Source organism: Panthera tigris, chromosome F2 (genome assembly GCF_018350195.1).
Source record: "Panthera tigris isolate Pti1 chromosome F2, P.tigris_Pti1_mat1.1, whole genome shotgun sequence".
Taxonomy (NCBI): domain Eukaryota; kingdom Metazoa; phylum Chordata; class Mammalia; order Carnivora; family Felidae; genus Panthera; species Panthera tigris.
In genome coordinates, this window is record NC_056676.1 from 19,796,181 (window position 1) to 19,818,460 (window position 22,280).

Below are 22,280 nucleotides of genomic sequence, written 5' to 3' on the forward strand. Positions count from 1 at the left end.
TCTGAGAGTAGAGGCAGTAACATTATACAGACAACATGTTGCTTGTTTATAAACTATTGCAGGTGAATTACTTTATCTTTTTTTTTTTCTGGTGGACCATGACTAATAGCAAGTCTGCCATGGTAGTTAAGCATGAGTTTTTATCAGTAGAAAGCCCTTGAGGTGCAAGCAATGGTACCTAGGAGCAATGTGAACATATTTACTCACACACTTTGAGACAGGAAAGACACATAAGGATAGAATCCCCTCGGTTACAACAAGGAGCTGCAGGAGCTATGTGACCTTCTTCTGCGGAGCTCTTCAGATACAGTTACAGCCGGTTCACTTGTAGGTGTGGGTTTTTCAGTTGCCTTTCTTGCTCCTAAAATGGTATGTATATAATATGTTCTCTTGAGATAATCTGCATAATATCTGCGCCTTCCATTTTTTCCCCTCCTTCAGAAGACTACCTACCAAGGAAGATAAGACACAGAATTAGAGCAGTAGTGTTTATGTTGATCAGTGAAGCCCCCCACAAGTAATCTCTTTCTCCATTTTCAAGAGACTCCAAGCGAAAATCAAAACCTACGGATAGATAACTACCTCAACTTAACACTTCCGCTTGTAGATCGTATCAGAGCAGAAGAAATCAAAAGCTGCAGAAGGAAGCATTCCACAAAAATCACGTTTCTTTACAGGTAGGTAGCATCAGTCCTTGTAAAATGATTACATATTTATTGAGTGTGCATGGAAACTAAATGGTTGTTTTTATTATGAAAAGTTAAACATGGAGTCTGGGAACGTTTCCTGATAAGAATGGACATTCTCATCGTCTTATTCCAGGCTGTATCAGTTTCCTGTTACTACAGTAACAAATTGCTACCAATTTAGTAGCGTGAAACAACATAAATTATTATTGAACAGTTCTGTAGATGAGAGGTCAAACACAGCTCTCCCTGAGCGAAAATTCATGTGCTGGCAGGGCGGCGTTCCTTTCTGAGGTCACTAGAGGAGAACCCATTTCTTTGCCTTTTCCAGATTCTGAAGGTTCTTGTGGCCCTTTCCTCCATCTTCAAAGCCAGCAACTGCAGGTTTAGTTTGATATGGCATCACTCAGACCTTCTGTTGTCACTTCTCATTCCGCTTGTGTCTTCCCTCCATCTTATGCTTTTAAAGACCCATATTGGGATCGCCCCCATAATCCAGGATAATCTCCCTATTTAAAACCAGCCAAATAGCAGCCATAATTCCATCTGCAACTGTAAGTCCCCTATGCCATGTAACCTAACAAATTTACAGCTTCCAGGATCAAGATCTAGACATCTTTGAAGAGGTGGAGAAGTAGACATTACTCTCCTACCACTCATTCCAAAATCGCAACTAAGAATACCTTCTTTCCCTTTAATTGAGTGTGTCCCTACACAGAGAACCGATTCAGAGTAAAAGAAATGTTAAGATCAATGCCACCTTCTAACCACAGACCTAGTTGTGAAAAAGACTAGAATCCTTAATCCAGGGGATAGCAAAGGGTCCCAGGTCCCATTAGTATAGATAAGGGGTAGGAAAAACACATAAGAGGCAGCTTAGACCCTGAAAGATTCCTGGGTCTACTTGTTGTTTAAGGGGTTGGCAAAACTATCCCCTATGAGTACAAACAGGACTAACACAACTGGACCAGAGAACTGGTCCTATTGTCTCAGGGTTTTCACCTGAGCCACAGGCTTAATGTTTATGGCAGGTTCCTCAGGGCTACCTGAGAGTGGCCAGGGAAGAAAGATGGTCTGCCTCATTCAAAGTCACCTTTGAAATTACCCACTTGAATATTAGTCACATCCTTGCATGTCAAAAACACATTCCTTTCTGAATATATAATTAATATAACATATCCCTCTTGTGGCCTAGTGACTCTGAATATTTTAAGAAACAGACTGGTAGCAGAAGAAGAAAATTCTGTTGTAAAATATTTATTTGGAGGGCATAACTCCAAAGAGGAATTGTCCTGTGAACATTTTCAAAACACCTAATGAGTGAAATATCTTACAATCTGGATAAACGGAAATAGACATGTCACTTAGTTTGATAGATATTTCTTACAATCAAAATATAACAAACTATATTCTGAGTCTTAACTTTCACTTAAGTAATTTAACCCACTTATGCTCATTTTGATGATTAATATGTTTAGGTTCAGGTATGTCATATTTTTTATGCTTTTTAATTCTCATTTATCCTTACTTTTATTTCCTGTATCTTACTATAACTCCGCTCAGGTCATGGTTCATAGGTTTGAACCCTGTGTCAGGCTCCATGCTGACAGTGTGGAGTCTGCTTGGGATTCTCTTTTTCTCTCTGCCCCTCCCCTGCTGGCTCTTTCTGTCTCTCAAAATAAATAAACTTTTTAAAAAAAATTAATTTTCTCTAATGAAATAGCATGCACAGCTATAAATGTTGTTATCAACATTTTGATCTGAGAGCCCACATATTAACTATACTTCCCTATTTTGTATTTAGGTACCAGGCTGAAGGTACAACAGAGAACAAGACAAGGTCCCATCCTATGGAACTTGGCTTTAAGGAAGGGGTATACATGTACATTTACTAACTAGGGGGGAGAGTAGACAAAATGTTCCCGCAGTAAATGCTATAGGAACTAAGCAAAGTAATAAAATAGAGTAAAAAGAGGAAGCAGTATTATAAGGCACCCTTAAGGAAGTCTCTGAGCAGATGACTTTTAAAGTGAGAACCAAAGGATGAGGAGAACCAGGAGGAAGAACATTGCATGCCAAAAAGAGAGACGTCTCAGTGTGTTCAAAAGAAAATAAGCCAGAGAGGATAAAATATAGGTGAAAAGTGATATATGATGAGGTTGGAAAGGAAGGCAAGAGCCAGACTGAAAGAGTGGCCATAATCTTTATCGTCCAAGCAAGGACACTTTTTTTAAAATTCAAGTAGAGTTCACGCTTTTTTTTCTATGTAAAAAAATGTTTTTGTGAGTGAAAAGGAGGAGCTATTGGTAATGACACTGGGATGAACCAGCCATAAACCAGAATTACACTAAGCAACTGGGATGGATGGTTACCCTGTTCACACTAAATAGTTCAGATCATTCTATGTGTGGTAGGAAGACACTGAAGCGTTTTAAGTAAAGACCCTTACTTTACTATCAAGTGATGATAGTGGCTTTGATTGAAATGGTCACAGCGGAAATGGAAAGAAAAGGAAAGATTTTCAATATGACAAATGAGAGAGGAAAGGCAGAAAGATGAAACCTAGGTTCGTGGTCTGTGCAATGGGATAAATGATGGTGTCATAATCATGGAGACCACCGGGAGAGGAAGAGATATGGGTAGGGATGAGATGCAGAGCTCTGCATTGAACATCCTTGATGTGCCCATAGACGTTCAAGCAGAATTACCCATTATTAGTCAGATATCAGGCCTGTAGTTCAGGGAAGAAGCCCATGCTATACACATAGAACTTGGGAAGCATCAACCTTTTCATGCCATTTAAAGCCATGGTATCATCTGAAATCATCTATAGGGAGGACATGGAAAGGAAAGAAGGGAGAGAGGGGGAGAGTAGAGGGAAAGGAGGGAAGACAAGAGGGCTTACAACCAGGCATCGAGACGTCACAAACTGTAAAGTTTGGTAGAGGTGCAAGAGCCATCAAAAGAAACTGAAAAGAATGTTGGGTCAAGAGAGAGCTTGTTTTGTTTGCTGTGGTTTCATGTCTTCGTTTCAGGATGGGGTACTAGGATGCACACACGTGCTGATGAAAATGATACAGCAGAGAGAGCACAAAAGATGATTTAGGAGAGAGGGAAATAAAGGAACATACTTAGGCAAGAAAGAGGGTACAGTTTCAGAGCAAAAGAGATAAAATTCTCTCTATATCTGAGTCAAGTTTGCAAAAGTATCTGTGATTGTCCCAATGCCGGAAGAGAAATGTCAGACCCTTAAGCTGCCTCTTCCTTTAACTGCCAAATCTTTGTTAATATGAAATATGGCTGTAAACCTAATATTGCATCACTTAACAGTATGTGTGTTGGCCTTTAAGGGAGTCTTTTTTTATTTTCATTCATTTTTATTATTTAGACCCAACCTTAAATTAAATGTTTCAGTTATCATCAATTTTGCATAGATATTGAAGGAAGTGCTTTACATTTATTGCATCATTGAATACTTAATAGTAATAAAGCATATATATTCTGTTCTTATCAAAATAATGGAAATGCTGCACAAAAATTAACCCAGGTGTTTTCACTTCACTGTTTGGTTCATGCACATGCAACCAGTACCCTCTACCTTCAGCTTACTGATGAGTGAAAAGAACACAGAGGAAAAGAGACTATGGGCTGCCCTATCTTTCCCCTTCCTCTATGTCATTTTCAAACATAAGTCAGCAGAAGGCTAACACAGGGAAGTGAAGTGATAGGCATCTTGCTCTGCTAGGGCTGCCATAACACAGTTCCACAGACTGGGTGACTTAAACCAACAGATAGTTCTGGAGGCAGAATGCTAAGATCAAGACATCATCCAAGACGATTTCTTCTCAGCCCTCTCTCCTTGCCTTGTAGATGGCTGTCTTCTCCGTATGTCTTCATATGGTCCTCTCTCTGTGTGTCTGTGTCTCTATTTTCTCTTCTTATGTAGCTATTGAATTAGGGCCCACACTAATGACTTCATGTCATTTCTGTACCCTTTAAAGACCCTATCTTCAAATACAGTCACAATCTGTAGTACTTGGGGGTAGGACTTCAACATATCAATTTGGGGGCTACCGATTCAGCCCATAGTAGTAAGAAAGGGTACGATAATGTTTTCTGGGTGCCCTTGCTTCTTAGAATGGCATCGCCTTCTTTCTGCATCTAGGCAAGTTCTGGTTCTATCAGAAAGTGTGGCTACTGGGGGCTGGCATCCTCTCCACTTACCCTCTTACTTGTACTTTCCCTGAGTCTCCCTGAACTCTTCCACACTGTGGGCCCACTGGGGTTCTGTGCTCCTGGAGCATTCAGAAGGCTGTATGGGAATGGTGTGGCAAGAAATAGCAGACACCATGGATGCATTTCCTCTAGTCACATACATGTTCTATTGTCCCTTAAAAAATACAAGTTCAAATGCAAAACTATTGAGAATTTCAAGATGGCAACAGCAGAACACCAAACCAAGTGCTTCTAAGCACAAGACCCCAAGTAATTGCACAGGTCGTATGCCCACGAAGCTGGCCTTGAAAGCAGATGTGGCCACCCACAGACAGTACTGGTCATGTGGTACAGTGAAGGCTTCTCTGCTTAGCCTCACCCCTGAATCGGCCCAAGACATGGCATGGTTGGAAATCTTTTCTCATCTTTCTTAGGATCGCCACGTGGTTTCCACAAAAATACCAGACACACCTGATAAAAATGTGTAGACTGAAATACATCCATAAAATATATAGATCAAAAATACACCATCTACAAACTATGTTAACAGCAGCCCGTATTATAGTTTCTGCATAAAATACTATATATTGCGTACTACAAATATATCTTCTATACTTATAAATATTAGACAAAATAAAACAACATGCTGCATGGCACTGAATATAAGTCATGTTATAATAAACTGCTCTTAATCTTTTAAATGGGCATTTTTATATCTCATCTTTATTTCATCAGTGCAGAAAGCTCATGCAAACTGTCAGCTTCCAAGCTGGACACCTGGGTGCCCTAACCTTTTCCTGCCTGGCCTCCTATTCTGTTTCCGCAATTTCAAAGTCTGTGTCAGCCGCTAACGGTTTGTCAATCCAGCCCCATCTGTGTTGTGGTTACTGAAATTCTTCCCAGTGTCTGGCAATCAATTATTTGATATTCCTGGTTTCTGGTGTTGTTGGAACTCGGCGTCAGCTTTTATGCTTCCAAGAGTATTCAATGAGAGCAGCAGGAAAGGCAAATCAGCGAGTTGCCTTCAGAGCCAATAAATCCACCTGCTATATTGTCATTTAAAAACAAAGAGTCATGGGTTTTCTGGGGTCAAATAAAGCAAAAGCTGTGTACTGCCTTATAATATTGGTTTGGAACACACACACTAGGTATTATTCATGTGGGAGACACTGGCTCAAAAATATAATCAGGATTATACTCAACCAACCCTACCCCTCCACTGCTGTGTATGGGATTCTGCTTTTAGAGAGAGAAAATCTCTGTTCTTGTGGGACAAGACACAAACACATAAAAATGTAACATGTCAGAGGGCGCCTGGGTGGCTCAGTCAGTTAAGCCTCCGATTTTGGCTCAGGTCATGATCTCGTGCTTCGTGGGTTTGAGCCCCACATCATGCACTCTGTTGTCACCGTGGAGCCCTCTTTGGATCCTCTGTCTCCCTCTCTCTGCCCCTCCCCCGCTTGCACTCTGTCTCTCTCTGTCTCAAAAAATAAATAAACATTAAAAAAAAAAAGAGTGCACGTATGGCACTTAAAAAATTAATCAAGTTTGAGGATTGGGGGGCGTGGGAAGCAGGGTGCTATTTTAGGTAGACTCACTATGGACATCATTCCTGATAGGGTGACATTTGAAAAGACACCAGAAAGAAGCAGCAGCACAGATATCTGGAGGAATGAGTTCAGAAGGAACAAGAGCGAAGGCTCTGAGGCTGGATGGTCACGTGTTTGAGGAAGATCAAGGAGACCAGTGTCCCTAGAAGGCAGTAGGAGGAGAAGATGTCCGAGATTTTTTTTAATTGTGAGATGAGAATCCATTGGCTATTTGTAGCAAGGAGTGGTGCAATCTATCTGCTCGGGAGGAATAGACGTAGGAATCCAAGGGCTGAGGCAGGGGCCACTAGAAGGCAACTGCAATAGTCCAGGAGAAAGATGGTGGCCACTTGCACCAAGGCGGGAGTAGTGGCAACGGTGAGGTGTGGTCAGATTTGGGATGAATCTGATACATTTTCTAATGAATTAGAGTTGCGGTATGAGTGAGAGAAAACCGTGAAGGGCGACTGCAAGTTTTTAGCCCAAAGAGCTTAAGAATAGAATCACCGGCTGTAATTTCACACTTTTTCTTCCTTTATCAAGAGAGTACATCGTAATGCAAGTTAGCATTTGATATGATGATAATGGACAACCTGTAATTTATTCTAATTTAGAAGATAAAATAACATTCCAAAATGTGGGTTTTCTTGACTATTAAATAATAAAGTATACGTAACGTATCTCAGAATTGCTAGTTGTAATCCCAGTGTACATTTAGATATTCCTGCATGTCTTTTATTTGGAGACGTAAAGAATAAGTGAGCATTCTGTGTTTCCCAAATGAAAGCTTATTTTAGGCTACTGTCTTTTTGTTTTCCTAAGTTGGTTTTTTTTTTAAGAGAGAGAGAAAGGAAGAAGGAGAGAGACAACATCAAGCAGGCTCCACACCCAGTGCAGAGCCCCACAAGGGGTTTCATTCCACCACCTCGAGATCATGACCTGAGCTGCCAAGAGTCAGACGCTCAATGGACTGAGCCACCCAGGCATCCTTGGGCTACCTTCTTAACTGGAAACTACTTTGGAGAACATTGAGTATTTCTTTGTAAAGATGCAAAATCAGATACAGTTTATGAATAGAGTGATCAAATAATTCATCATCCAAATGAAGATATGTTTAAATATGAAAGGGGTGTATGCTGTAAAATGGACATAAACAAGCATGGCCCCAGGCAGCCTAGCTAGAGGGTGTGATAAGAATAGAAACGGGAACTGACAGGCTGATAAATAGGTTCCTAAAGGCTGAACTGCTGCAAAGAGCTGAGATGTGTGACAAATCAGCCTTGACCTTGGCTGCTATTGCAGTTGGAGCTGGTCTACCTTAATGGTGGGGCGTGGCGAGAGTTTCTAACCAGAGGCAATTATGAAGAGCGACTGTAGGAAAGCCATCTGGTTGAATGCAGTACAGTGTGGCATACAGGGAACAGAAACTGGAATATCAGGATCTGGCCAAGAAAACGAAACACGGGACCAGGCTGCCAGGCCAGCAGCGGTCAGGGAACCAAAGTGGAAGTGCAGTCCCAGCCACTGAACACCCAGGGTCACAATTCCATGAGGAGCCTTCATGAGTCTTAAGACAGTTAAGATGTCCCAAACCTCACCTCATTATGGGGGGGGGGGGGGGGGGGAGGGAGGGACAGTGCTGAGATTCTTGGCTCTCTATGTGCCATATCTAAAAAAGCTTCGAGAAAGCTGGAGGCTCAAAATGGAATAATGCCTGAAAGACACTAACTATCTACAGCATTTTGCACAAATAGAAAAAACAAGATACGGGATGCATCCTATAAAATATGTCAAAGGCTACTGTCAGAGGGCATTTAAAATTGGTATTATGAAATATTTTTAAACAAAAGAGCACTGAGGAAAAATAACGTCCATTTACTTGCCAATTAGCTTTGCCAAATATATATGAAGATATACTTTGCAATATTTGCTCCAAATCTTTTATTTGTTTTTAAAAAGTAAAACATTACAGAATGTAGCTAAATTCAACTGTTGACCCTCTCCTAACCCATCTCATTTTTCTTTCTCCTCTCCCAGATGTCACCACTATCCAGAATTGGATGCTTCGCATTCCCATGCACATTTTTCTATGTTTTTGCTAAATATGGATTATACATTAAAATACCCTATTGCTATGAATGGTTTAAAATTCTATGTAAATGATGTCACATTATTTGTAGTACTCTGCAACTTGGTTTTTTGTTACCACATTATATTTTTAAGTTCTGTTTTGATAATATAACTCTAATTTATCATTTCAGTATCTAAGATGTCATTATATGAATGTACGAAAACTGCATGTGTCTGCACACACGCACGAAAGATGATAGATAGAGAAAGACAGAGAGAGAGAGAGAGAGAGAAACTATTGTTCTGCTAATAGATGTTTAGATTATTTCCTTTTTTTTTTTTTGCTATTACAAAGAATGTAGCAATGAAAACATCTTCACATTTCTTTCTGTGCCCACATGAGAGTTTTCCTTCAACTGTGGCTCCCAATAGGGCAGGACCACCCTCCAAGAAACAGTTCAGCACTTTGGAGGGGAGATTTTGTTTGTCTCAATGATCGGGTAGCACTTCTGGCTTTCCTGCCCCGAAGCCAAGGGAACACAAAGACTTGTCCTTTAAACAACAGGAGGACATTTGTGTAAATGCGTGTAAACCGATCCTCAAGGAACATAACTACCGTGTAAGTTGAGGAAAGATTCTGTTTTGTTCCCAACTTCATTAATAGTTGCTTGCCATTTTGAAAAATTACATCTTCGGTAGCAACATAGCATCTGAACGGCCAAAACAACAGTCTGTATTTTTGAAAGTCCCATTCACGTAATACACGCAGGCATGTGTTACCTCTTTACTTCTGGTTGCGTTGTACCCAAGTATGTACATATTGAAAACACATTCCATTGTATTGCTTTACTTCTCCTTTATATTTCTGTGATGGCCTTATGGTGATTTCTGTTTGTAATCAAAAAGAGCGTTATGTTGGGAGTGCCACGAAATATTTGCTATAAAAAGAGAGCGTTGGATCTGATAGGCGTAGAACCGCTACCATAGTGAACGCGCCACACAGTGACTACCACACGCCTCCCCCAAGGTACACCATTTTGCCAAGTTTCCTTCTAGGGGACTTGTGCCAGCGCATACCCCACCAGCAGTGGTTGAGGATTTTAATTGTTCCGCGTACTTTGCCAACTCCTGAATTGTCACTTCTTAAAAATTACTGCCTATCTAATGGGTATGACGTAAAATATGATGGCTCTTTAATTTCCATTTCCCTGATACTAGTAAGGCTGAGAATCAATTTCACATGTTGGTGGGCCTCTCGGAGTCCTTCTGAGAATTTCTGGTTCACATCATTCACCCACTTTTCTGCAATTGTTTTTATATATTCCAGACCTAGCCGTTTTCTCATTATATGCTTTACGAATGTCCACCACTCCCTGGAATGTCTTTTCACTTTGATTCCGATGTCTTTTATTCTATGAGGTTTTCATTTTAATGAAAACAGATTCATCAAAATATATATTTTTGTATATGCTTTCTGCATCTTTTTAAAAAATCTTTTTCTATTTCAAGTTTAAATTTCTCCGGAAAGTATTAACATTTTGCTTTTTACATGCATGCCTTTAATTCACTGGAGTTTATTTTTGCGATTCGGATGAGGTAAGAATCTAATTTTTTCCAATGAAATAACTATTTTCCCCAGCATTATGTATTGAATCATTCATCCTTTTCCCTTTTGAAATGCCTCCTCCGTCAAATATGCACAGACCTGTTCCTGAAGCTTCTCTTCCGTTGGCTTGTCCAAAAAGTCAAGTCATTTTCTGCTCCAAAAAATATCCCTATCTTAATTAGTTCAGCTTTATAACAAGCGTCCATATTTGGTAGGACAAATTCCCCTGCTATTTCTATTATCCATCTTCAAAACTGTCTAGCTTATTCTTAATCCTTTGTTTTTCCACACAAATTTTAAGGTCAGCTGCTCACATTCCATGAAAAATCTACAGGAATTTTGATTGAAATGGCATGAAATTGATGTATAAATTTGGAGAAAAGTGACATCTTTCCAATATAAAGTCATTTCATCTTTGCATTCGTACTCTTGTGTTTCAGTCAAGACTGCGTTGATGTTATGGCAGATTCTGTCACTTGCCAACAGACTTCTTTTTCTTCCTTGATAATGAAATTCAAGTACTTTTTAGAGATGGCCACCAGCCTCGGGTGTTGAACACACAGTAAGCATTCAATAAACGGCAACTTCTTCCTGTCATCACCCCATGGCCCACGTTTAGTAATCAAAGTAAAGCTCTTTGCAGGGGTTGATGAATCACGGCCCACAGGGCAGATCTGCCTCACTTCCTATTTCTGTAAAGAAATGTTTATTGAAACACAGCTATGCTCTTTATTTACACATTGTTTATATTTTCTTTCACCCTACAGCGGCACAGTTGACTAGTTGCAACAGAGTCTGACTATACAACATCGGAAGCCTACTTCGGAAGGCTTCTGAAGAAAAAGTTTGCCAACTCCTAGCTTAGACACTTTCCTTAGCCAGTTATTTGTTTGGACGGGTCTATCCTATTTTCCCAGATGCTTACTGTTCCATTCTTTTTTGCAATTTGAAGTGCCCATGGGGCCCAGAGTTAGCCGAACGCCTCTGGAAAGATGACTATGAAAAAAGAACTTGCTGTCACCTACTCCTCCGCCTTTTTGCTGCCTCAAGTGGAGACTGATGCCTGGAGCTTGGAGAGCAGTCTTGCAGTCATGGGGCAACTCTAATGGGGAAAGTGGAGGAAGGCGAACAGGGCCGGCTGTGCCATTTGCAGGAACCAGTACAAAAATAAAAATACAGGACCCCTTGTTTAAAATGCAGGGGGGAAGGTACTGTGAAAGGTAATCACAACATAAAGCCTTTTTCCTTTCTTCTGTGGTTTGTCTCTTGACCTGCCAGGGTGCCCTTTATTTGCTATCGAATGGTGTCCTCAGGAAAGAAAAATTAAAATCACAAATTAGCTTGAATTTTCTCATGTTCTTTTATATTTATATATAAAGTCTATAAATTACAAATATATAAAAATTCTCAGGTTCTTTATATTTATATATTTAAATATCTTTCTATTGGGCAATGCTAGTTTTTAAATGCAGATAAAATAGCCTTTGACTCATGTGCAGAACCCCCAAACTACACAACTTGTATTTCAGAGCTTATACATGCTTATGTATTTCATTCCCACCCAAAGAGCAGAAATGCTGCGCAAGACTAACACAATTGTCTTTTTTTCATGTCTCGATTTGTACACATTCTACCAACTCTCTCTACTTTAGACTTACTGATAAGTAAGAACTGAAAGGAAAAGATACAACGGTTGCCTTAACTTTCCCTTCCCTTGTATTTCATCATTTTCAGTATAAACGAAATGGCTAATATAGGGAAGCAACATAAGTAAGAAAGGATATGATAGGGTTAGATTCCCTGTTTATTCATGTTTCTTAGAATATCATTACTTTCTTTCTATATTTGAAGCAAGTTCTGATTTGAATGGAAAATGTACCTTTTTCTGGGGTGTCATGTCCCCAACTTAGTCATAGATGTAACATGCCTGCCTACCTAGTACTTCGAGTCTCACTGAACTCCCATACATTGTGGGTCAACCAGAGTCCCGTGTTCGTGGGCTTTCACAGAGGCTATATGTAAATGAGGTGGCAAGGAATGGCACACATGTATATTTCACATATCTTCTCTGTTCACACACATGTCCCATTGTCCTGTCGGACTTCATTCACTAAACGCAAGTTCAAAGATGAAATTACCAAGACTTTCAGAACAGCAACGCAGAGCCCTGAACCAAGCACGGAGCCCTACTATGTGTAGGGCTTCGTGTGACTTTACAGATCACATGCCCACAAGCCTGGCCCTGACAAGACCCGGATGAGCCAGCCCACTGAGCCTCGCTCATCGCACTCATGGTGGAGCTGCCAAATCGAGCTACCTTTGAACATTTTCTCAACTGAACAATGAGTGTCCTTAAGATTGAAGAGCGTTTTTCATTTTCTAACAGCTGAAACCACTGGTCTTTTGTTTCTCCCTGGCATATTGGAGTTTTCATTGCTATTGTGGGCTCCTGGGTGGCTCAGTCAGTCAAGTCTCCGACTCTTTTGTTTCGGCTCAGGCCATGATCTCAGGGTGGTAAAGCTGAGGGTGGGGTGGGGGGAGGGGCAGTGCATGGGGCTCTGGGCTGATAATGCAAAGCCTGCTTGGGATTCTCTCTCTGTCTCTCTCTCTCTCTCTCTCTGTCTCTCTCTGCCCCTCCCCTTCTGTCTCTCTTTCAATAAATAAATAAATAAATAAATAAAACTTTTAAAAACATTAAAAAAAAAGAATTGTTATTGCTATTGTAAAATACAACCTCTTAAATTGTATTTTCTAATTGTCATTGCAGTGGTATCTTAACACAATTGATTTTTTTTTTTTTTTATGCCTGTAGTTTATTCAGAATCTTTGCTGAATTCTCTTGCTAGTTTAAAAAGATTCCCTTAGGTTCTCCTAGATACTCTTGGGTTTTGATCACAAAACAGAATACATAAATATTGAAAGTGTTGCTTTGTTTTTGTCAAGCTTGATACCTTTTTTTCTGGTCTGGCCACAACCAGCACAATGATGAGCCGAGTTCCTGCTCTCAGTCCTGACTTCAAATGGAATTCTCTGCTCGTGATTAAGTATGCTATTTGCTATAGAATTTTGATGACTTCTCATCAAGTAGGAAGAAATTCACTGCTATCTTTATGTTGCTGAGAGTTTTTATAATGAAAGAAAGCAGTTTCCTCAGATTTTTCTGCACCTATTGAGATAGTCAAATGTTTTGTCATTTAATATTTAATGCAGAGAACTATATTAAAAATTACTAATTTTAAGCATTCTTTATATTCCAGAACTAAACCCAACTCAATCATGATGTATTACAATGTTATCTATACATATTTACATATACACTCATACACGGATATGTATCTATATAAATTTAATATGAACATCTGTTTCATGAATGTTAATAGATTACAATTTACCTTGTAGTTCTTGTCTGGTTTTGTTATTAAAGTTACATTAGCCTTATAAAAGTTGATGGGAAGCTTTCCTTCTTTGCTTATTCTCTTTATTTATTAACTCATGCGTATATTTAACAAATATTTATTTAGGAGGTGCTATAAAATACAAGAGTTATCTGTTTCTTAAATGTTTGAGAGAACGTACCTATAAATGACCTGGATCTTGGGTGAGTTTTTTCTTTATTTAGTGTGTTGTTGCTCTTGTTGTTGTTGTATTTTTAACTGCTGACACAATATCTTTACCAGTTTACTTCTTCTTGATTCAATAGTAGTAAGTTATATTTTTCCCAGAAAGTTTCCATTTCACTTAAGTTTTTAAATGTCCTTCATAACTTCATCATATCAATGATTATTTTCATACATTTTAAAGTTTATAAATATATACTCCCACCAGATTATAAACTCTGTCAGGCCAGACATTAAAACTATTCTTCTGAATATGCCTGGAATCTAATAATGGTAGGTGCTCACGTACTATAATATTGAGTGAGCAAATGAATGAATGAATGAATGAATTATCTACTTAAAGAAAACTGTGAGAAAACTTTTTGATCTCCATTTCATACACTGTTGTGGCACACTTGTCTATTTCTATTATTTACTATCTTTTACTACAAATAGAAATTGATGCATCTAATTTTACCAGCAGATTTAGGAAGATTTTGCTGCATTTAAAGAATACTTCAAATTCATTTTAAGCAACCATTTTATTACTTTGTGTAGCTCTTAATATTTTTAATAACTTAATTCAATACTCTAAAACCAAATTTCGCTGCAACATGTTCAGAAAGTTTTCTTTCTTCCATGAAAATTGAACCTTTCTAACCAAGTAACAGTTGCTAAGGGATTTGGAATGGAGATTAGCATAGATTTGGGTAGCACAAATGATCCTTTGTGCATGGTAAACAGTCTACTTTTCATTTAAAAAATTAATATCCGTGTCTGTGATGCTCACTAAGACTAGTTTGAAAATAAGCTAAATATAATCCTCTTCTCTTTAATTTCCATGAGAGCAACACCACTCCATCTGATTATGTAATGTCAGAAAATTCAAGTTTACTGTCTAAATGCATAGTGCCTCCATGTCCTAATGCTGACAGTCTTAAGCAGTAATTAAACTTCTATCTCTTTAAGGATGTTCTGAAAATACACTCAGGGCAGGCAGTCCAAACAATCTGAATGTAGAAACATTTTAATTTTGTTGCCTCAGAATTTTGGAAATTACTCAGGGTTTGTTTGTGTGTGTGTTTTTTTTTAATCTATTGGGTTTTGTTTCTTGTTTCTTGGTTTGTTTGTTTGTTTGTTTTTTAAGAGACTCCTACCCTTGCCACCAATTTCCTTCACTTCAGATCCTTGTCACCTTTCCCCAGGGGCGTGTCTCCACTATCCTCATTCTAACTGGCTACAAATCTACTGAAAGAAGTCCAAGTCCAGCTGCCGCAGGAGGGAGTTCTACCTAGCTGCTTCCATCTCAGGACTTCCAAAGAAGTCAGCTTTGGGACAAGATAACGTCTGTGCACAGCACATGACTTCTCTCTGGGACAACTTTCTTAGGGTCCATTGTATACCTCTGACTTGCCTTGTGTTCTGAAGATTTCCAAACTCATTACAAACGTTCAAATAATTCAATTTTCCCAAGGAGATCTTTTAAAACTGTTCCTCAAAGACTGCCTTACTGTAGCCACAAAGGACAATTAGGTGAAAACTTTATAGCGTCAACCAAGAGATAATACTACTCAAAGGGACAGAAGAGGAAGTGAGAACTCACAGCAAAATCACTAGTCAAGATGAATTGTTAGACAGTGGCTAACGCATCACTTGAATGCATAGATGAATGAAAGGAGTAACTTCAAAAAGTCAAATACTTTATCTTTGAAAACTGTGTGATTAATTACTTCAGGGTTATTTATGGAGCATCCCAGGTACAGCTGGCATTCTAGTAGTTCTTGGGAGGCATGTAAAAATCACGCCTCTATGGAGTTTATGATCCATTGACAGTAATACAAGATCTCCTATAATCATATTGAAAATTATCTGAATTACTTTGAATTCCAAAATTTATCCTTGTATCAGAACATATGCTCCTATATTTTTCACAGTTTCCGGATTTCTAGCCTTCTTCTGGTGTGGAGGTATGGTGGGGGGCAGTGGGCAGAGGTTCATTCCTCTCAAGTAAACCCTAAGCAACTGAAATACGATGAAACCCAGTAACACCTGGAGAGCAGGTGGAAGTCGGACAGACCTTTACATGACATAAGGTAAGGGTTAGACCAGTGATTCTCAAACTTGACTATCCATTGGCAGAGGTGGCTATGTAACTTGGGGTCCAGTACAAAATAAAATGTGGTGTGATACCCCTTATTCAAACAGGAAATTAAAGTTTTCTTCTTTTTTCCATGTTCTCTTTCTTGACTATTAATGGTGCTTTTTATTTACTATTTAATAATGTTCCAAATAAAGAACATTTAAAATCTCAAATCATTGGCAATTATATTGTGCAATGCCGGTTGTGAATGCAAATTTAAAAGCATTCAACTCATACACAGAATCACCAAAATTATGTAATTCTTATTTTACGGTTCAACAAACCTATGTATTTTGTTCTTACTACAACAGTGGAAATGTGGCACAAAACTAATCAATTGTCTTTATTTCACTTTTTGATTTATGCACATTCTACTAACATTCTCTGTCTTTGGCTTACTGATGAATAAGGAAGGTCCAAAAGTCAAAGGTGTGCCCTATCTTTCCTTTTTCTTTCATGTAAGAGAAAGTCTGAATGGAAATGAAATGACTAATATACAGAAAGGACATAAGTAAGACAGGACAGGATAGGGGTCCTTGGTCATCTGTAGTGCTCAAAAAATTACTGTCTTCTGAGTTTGAAGCAACTTCTGGTTTGAATGGAAAGTGTAGTTTCATTGGGCTGTTCTTCCCCCATTGACTCATAGTGTAATATGGATGACTTACTCTCACTTTAAGCCCCACTGAACTCCCGTGCATGGTGGGTCCAATGGAATTCTGTGCTCCACCTCAGAAGCTATACGTGAATGGCGTGCTCCGTTGTCCCATCAAACTTCACATCAAAACAGTTTCAAAGACAAAGTTATCATAAATTTCAAGATGGTGACAGCAGAGCCTTAAATTTTTTTTTAATGTTTATTTATTGTGCGAGAGAGCAAGCAAGGGAGGGGCAGAGAGAGAGAATCCCAAGCAGGCTCTGTCTGACCTGAGCTTGAGCACAGAGTTTGACTCTGGGTTCAAACTCACAAACCATGAAATCATGATCTGAGCTGAAATTAAGAGTTGGACACTTAACCTAATGAGTCACCCAGGTGCCCCGACAGCAGAGCTTTAAACCAAGCGTAGGGTCTTTCTGAGTACAGGCCCATGAAGCCAACTGTGCACATTGGACTCATCTGAGGATCTTTAAAAAATACTGATACCTGGAGTTGCCTTCAGAGGTTACAATTTAATTGATATTTAATTGATATTTAATCTGATATTCACCTGAATATCAGAACCATTACAAAGAAATTCTATGTGTAAGCAAGGTTAAGATCACTGGGGTTCAAAAGTTTTGGCATTACTGTTCAAGGGGAATGGAAGAAGTAACTAATATTCTAAGAAGTACAGACTGGGACCATGAGTTACCACTTTTCACTACAGTATTAGAAGGATTATTTTTATTTTTATTATGAAAACAATCCAGTATACATCGCCATATGGAGAATGCACCTTCTCAGAAGTTTTGCTGCAATGCAAACCGGTTCCTGTTTAGAGGGCATATTGATAGCACTTATCCAACTCCTAAATGGTAATTAAAGCAGTGTTATTTCTAAAAAAGAAAGAAGAAAGAAAGAAAGAAAGAAAGAAAGAAAGAAAGAAAGAAAAAGAAAGAAAGAGAAAGGAAAGAAAAAAGAAAATAGAGGGAGATGAAATGAAAATGAGGAGGAGAGAAGGAGGAGGAGGAGGGGGAGGAGAGAAGAAGGAGAAGGAGGAGAAGAGCAAGAGGAGGAAAAAGAAAAAGGCAGCAAATAGAGAAAACATAAGGTCCAACATAAGAAAATGGTTAAATAAATTACAGTGTATCCACGTTCTTATTTGCCACACACCATTTAAAAAAATGATTTTAATCTACACGTGTTACCTAGGGGGAAAAAAAGGTTCATAATATATTGTCAAGAAAAATATTTTCAGAACTATATAACTTATATGAGTTCATTTGTATAAAATATAAGTAGATAAGTTATTCATATTTATCTCTGTGTATATGTGTAGGTTAAGAAAAAAAATCCGGAAGAATATCAATTAAAGAAATAACAGTGGTTAGCTCTGAGTAATGGAATCTGTGTAACTCTCCACTGTTTGCTTTATACGTGTCTATGAAAGTGAACTGCATTACAGTTATGTGTTAGCAAAGAATGAGAAACAAATATTAATAGCAATACGAAAAGAAAAATCATTAAATTCAGATTCCAAAGACATTGTATGCATTCACACATTTGTTTTGCACAGAGGATGAAAAACAGCACTAAAGCTGTTTATGCTTTAGGCTCTCCATCTGAAAACTGTGGGTGCTGGTTCCTATCTCTTAGAGATAAGTGAAAGTTTATGTATTTCCAGAGACTAAATATGAATTCAGGCTATTATTCTTACAAATATTTAGTATGCATCCTGACTTTAAAACAGTATAATAAAGTATAAAATATTATAAACATAAAGTATTACGCGCTTCCTGATTTTGCTGTCTGACAAAATCAAAGTCATATCTCTTAGGCCAAGGCGCCATCAAAGACCTTATGATTTACATTGAAAGAAGCAGGGGAGTGATATTTTAGGATATTTAACATGGACCGGTCTCCCTCAAGTCCTTGCTATTGTTCCCAAAGATGTCCTTATTCTTTCAGAAAAAGATAAATGGTTGCAATTGTCCCTATTAGGATGGAGGAAAATCCAAAGGAAAGCACTTCCTCACTAATTCCCATCTCCATAGAAACCGCTCAGCTCCTCAAGCCTCTTGTCTACAGACATCAGTCCACAGTTTTCTGATATTAGGCAGCCTGAGCCCAGAGCCTGCGTTCTCTCACATTGTGATACCTTGAAGGGTGAGTGGAAAGAACAAAAAAGACTTGTGCCAAATCTTTAAAAATCCCACTGCATCAAATTTAAATCCTTCCTGTATTTTTTTTTTCAAGTTTCTAAGAAACTATCCCAAACCCAAGTTAAACAGACCCACGCAAAATGTGCCTCTTATCAGAATGCCTTTAATCCTGCATATCCCTTTCTGTTATTTACACTTAAATAGTGTATTGATAAGAATTTCCTCTCTCCCTTAACTTTTTTTTTTTTTTTAATATGTATATCCTCAGACGGCTGAGATTAGGCTGTGGGAATTTTTACCTGCTGTGTGAATAAGTCACTTTAATGTGGAAGTGATAGATGAGTAGTATTCAAGTCCCCATGCCCCTTTGTTCCCATTCAGATCATGGGCTGGGGGATGTTATAGTAAATAGCCTAAGGTTGATTGGAAATAATTTAACTCAGTGGCTAATTGGATTTAATAATTACACCAGCGCCTTAAGTGCATTGAAGTCCATTGACCTGAAAAAGAATGATCAAACTAGAATTCTGGGGTTAGCTGGGATGATAGAAGTTTAGAGCTGGAACTTTAGAGATAATTTAAGTCAGGATTCTAACCTTAGTTTGGGTAAGCCAAGGAATTTAAAAAACAAACCAGCATCAGAGTCCCCAGCCACACCCACTGAGTCAGAATCTACAGGACTGGGGGGGCTAAAATTCACATTTTTATTGATATGCAAAATTATTTCTATAAGCAGCTAAATTTGGGAACTGCTTTCCTAGTGTTACCTGTCATTCTCCCCGCAGCCCATTTTACAGATGATAACATCGGTACACGGAGGTCTGGCTCAGAGATTACAAACTCAGTGCTTTCCAGATCCAGATGATGAAGCAGGGGGTGGGCCAGAATAACACAACAGAGAGCAGTGAGGACGGTGGCCACTAAGACAGCACGAGCTCCAGTCAAGGGCATGGTACTACTCGGCTCTGGTCAAGCGTCATAGAAAATGCAGGCCCAAGATCAATGGATTATCCTTTTTTTTTTTTTTTTTTTTCCCAAGAGAAACTGGATATCCACGTTTTTAGGTGGAATTTTCTAATCTTCTCAATGCTGTAGGAAAAACAAAGCAGATGTTTGGACTGAACCACGGCCTGTAGCTACCAGTTTGCCACTCCCTTATAAAAATAAAAAAGTGACTTGTCAAGCATCATGCAACACTAGGAGAGAGTAACGGAGGTTTCTTGGCACCCCGATCCAAGCTCATTTCCCCTGTCCTATGCTCCTGTTTCTTCAAGTGATAGCAACTTGTGAAAGTCAGAGGGAGGATGACCTTTACATTTCCTCCCAACACGAAATTCTATGATTTTGTCCTAGGCAACAGCTAGAGGGCTTTTTTACAGTGGTTTCACATCCCTCTTTTAAGAGACTCTCTTGGCCTTTAGAAAGGCATAGTTTGCACACTGGTTAAAGTAAAAGCTAATGGCTTGATGAACACATAGGACCAGTCCTCTAATCATGTCCCCAGCTCCAGATCAACAATCAGAAGCTGACGGCTCAGTAGCTTTGTTTTCATTACATCTGTCTTGAAAAATAGGGAGTTATCAAAATTTAGATTAACAACCTTAAAAACAGGCTTCAGGGAATATTCACAACTCTTAGGTGAAAAGCTTGGACGCAAACACTGAACAGGTTAAACACAGCGACCCTCACTGATGTGCTATGACTTGACACGACCATTGGCTATCAGCTCCTGCCCCACCAGCCCCAGAAGCACCCTCTCCTCCAGCCCCCTACGCTTCCCTGAGTGACAGCAAACCCATAGGCAACAACCCAGGGTTGCAAAGTGCCTGAGTCACAAGGTATTGAGAAGGCTTGCAACGCTAAAATTGTCTTCCTGGAAAGGCACGAAATTCCACACTTCACTTTCTCACACCCCTTGATATTCTATCCCTTAGAAATGCATTTTGGTTAAATGGCTGACCTCTTTTCAAATGAGAAACCCCCTGGGAGGGCCCTACCCTAGGGTCGATTTGTTTAGCAGTTGGCTTTAGTTGAGGGCTCCTGAAAAGCCACATGGTTGTGATGCAAAGGAAAGGCAACTCAGGGGTACAGGTCACTTCAGAGGGTCAAAGACTCGTTGAGACATCGGGACTGGGGGAAAAGCAAACAGCAAAAATATCTCCACAATATCGCCACACTTGGTTATGAAGGGAAAGGTAAGAAAAGGACTTGGAAATAAACCCAAAGTGAACTTAATCTTACCTCAAAACTTTACTTGGGGATATCTGGTGAAGGAGTCAGGGAGTCAGGCCTGGCCGGACGCTGTTGTCCTCATGCTGGGGGAAGCTTCAAAGCCCTAAGAAATCTTGTTTTTCTCTCAGTCATACCTACCACTTTTCCTCCCCCGCCCACCATCGTTTTTTTTCACATCTTGAATTGGTAATTATTTTTTAGTCATTCATGTTGAAATTTTATGACAACTGACCAGGATTTGTTTTCAATTCAAACAAAGACCAGTTATGATTTTTCTATTAAGACCCAAACCAAGCAAAAATCCTTATATTGATTACACAGGGCACATGTCATTCCCTTCTTAATTAGTTAATGATTTTTCCTTAGGAACATCTCTGCATTATTGATATGTACTAGAAGAAAGAAAAGGCTCACCATTTTGATGCTCTAATACCCACAAATGCCGCAATTACAGTTGTTAAAAGTAGCTGACTTTAGAGAGCTTCTTCTTGCCTGGAGTGCCAGCTGAGCTCAGAATGACTCTTTGGAGCAATGTGCTTCCTGTGCCTGTCAACTTTTCTTGTTTTTTAACTTAAAAACTATGGGTTTGTCAGATATAATAAAAATGAATTCGACAATAATAGTTTCCTTCCTTCCTTCCTTCCTTCCTTCCTTCCTTCCTTCCTTCCCTCCTTCTCTCTTTCCCTCCTTCCTTCCTCTCTTCCTTCCTCCCTCCCTCCCTTTCTATCTTTCTTTCATTTAAAAATAATTTGTTGGGGCGCCTGGGTGGTTCAGTCAGTTGAGCATCTGACTTCAGCTCAGGTCATGATCTTACGTTTCATGGGTTTGAGCCTGTGTCAGATTCTGTGTGTGTGTGTGTCTCTCTCTCTGTCCCTTCCCTGCTCATGCTCTGTCTCTCTCTCAAAAATAAATTAAACATTAAAAAAAATTTTTTAAATAATTTGTTGAGGGGTGCGTGGGTGGTTCAGTTGGTTGAGCGTCAGACTCTTGATTTTGGCTCCAGTCATGATCCCAGGTTGATGAGGTCAAGCCCCACATTGAGCTCCACACTAAGTGTGGAGACTGCTTAAGATTCCCTCTCTCTCTCTTTCTCTCTCTCTCCCCTCCCTGTCCCTCTCCTCCACTCATGCTCTCTCTCTTTAAAAAAAATAAATAAATAAGGGACTAAAAATAATTTGTTGAATGCCAAAGACGTGCCAGGCATTGCTCTAGCCTCTTGGGATTGCAAAGATGAATAAAACACTATTTCTGTGTTTGAGGAAATTCTTAATATGAGCAAGGTCACTTGTTCATTCCAGAATGAAGACATCAACAAATTGCTACATCAGAGGAGAGGAGAGAGCGATG